The following is a 1,526-nucleotide window of genomic DNA, read 5'->3' as shown; positions in this document are numbered from 1 at the left end:
TGCCCAATACACATCATCATAACTACCAAATAGTCATCTGCACAAAATAGTACATATAGTGCTTAAGTACAAATGGGAGACATGATTTTTTAAAATAAATACTTAAACACAAATCTGTGGTCCTACAAAAGAGCATTTAAACTAGATGGTCTAAGTTCATCTGCCTCCTTGGACCCATGGTAGCTGTTATTTCCCAAAAAACCAATATAATCAATATACTGAATCATCATCAGTTCCACTGTGTGAATAATGGATCACAATTTTCCTGGCTCCCCTACAAACACAATCTGGCCTGGATAAAAAGACAACAGGAATTTCTTGAAGGTCAGTGGTCCAAAATGCTAAGTATAGTTAAGTATTCTATATGATCTATATTCAGTGGTTCCTTTTTAGTTAGGATGTACTTAGATTACTTTCTTCAATTCATCATACAGGACAAACACAAAAGCTTCATCCATATCTCTATGAACTTTGGACCAGGCACCCTTGCAGAAAACTTTGCCACCCTCGTCTTTAGCAATCTTCCTCCAGCAGTCAATTGTCCCAGTATACATGATATCAGCTCCTTTGTGCCCAGACTGCATCATCGTTTGCCACCTTACTCTATCAAAGGGATAGGAGACCACACCTGCTACAGCAGTCTCCGGGCAATCATCCATCTAGGAGCATACTTTTTGCTGTGTCATAGATTTCAAAGTAAGCTGCTCTGTAGATAATGAGACCCTGCACTGAGACATGGAAACCTTGATACAAGCCACAAATTCCATCAGACTTGGTGATTTTCACAAAGCAGTTTCCCAAGCTTTTGAATACTCTCTCAGTGTCATATTTCCCAACATCAGCTGCAAAGCGGTTCTCGAAAAATCCAAGTAGACAAAGCAGAGAGAAGTAGCTCCAGCTGTACCACCAGAGGCAAGATTGCCAGCAAAATACCTCCAAAACTATGTGTGCTTGTCCACTCCTCTGAAAAACACTTGTTTATACTTATCCTTAAAGGCAAAGTTAAGGGCCTGGGTGGGGAAATATCTGATGACATTTGCTAAGTTACTCTGCCAAAAGGAAAGTACTCCTTGTTCCTTTGGAATTCAGACTATATAATCGATTATACCTTTGTACTGCTTATCTGCAGCAATTTGTTTACTTGCATACTGCACCTGCAATAGTAGCCTAACTCTCTCAATGGGGGCCCGGCCAGGAAGTCCTTGGTGAAGGAGATGGCCTGTTCTGTCATGGTTATGGAGGGAGAAGGTATTGGAGTTGGAGAAAGAAAGTCAATGAGAGAGGTCCAAAAGCTGGCGAACTCATTACTGCCTGCACAGCCCCTTGCTACAGCTTGGACTGAAAGGCATAACGACAATATTTTAAAGGCAGCTTTGGGGTCAGTTCAATGACCAAAAACAATTCCAGAAGATTCATGATGAAATATGCTATCTACCTCCTAACGGAGAGGTAGGCGATATACTCAGAGGGGAGAATGAGACTTTTTTTGGACATGGCTAAAGGACAAATTTGTTTTGCTTGACTAC

The 1,526-nt window shown here is 41.0% G+C and overlaps 1 pseudogene; it reads right to left on the bottom strand.

Annotated features, from left to right (window-relative positions):
- Positions 1–404: 404 nt before the first annotated feature.
- Positions 405–1,231, bottom strand: LOC114027409 (annotated as a pseudogene).
- Between the last annotated feature and the right edge of the window lie 295 nt (positions 1,232–1,526).

This window comes from Vombatus ursinus, unplaced genomic scaffold (genome assembly GCF_900497805.2).
Source record: "Vombatus ursinus unplaced genomic scaffold, bare-nosed wombat genome assembly UNPS02014859.1, whole genome shotgun sequence".
NCBI lineage: Eukaryota > Metazoa > Chordata > Mammalia > Diprotodontia > Vombatidae > Vombatus > Vombatus ursinus.
This window is presented reverse-complemented; position numbering and strand designations above follow the sequence as displayed.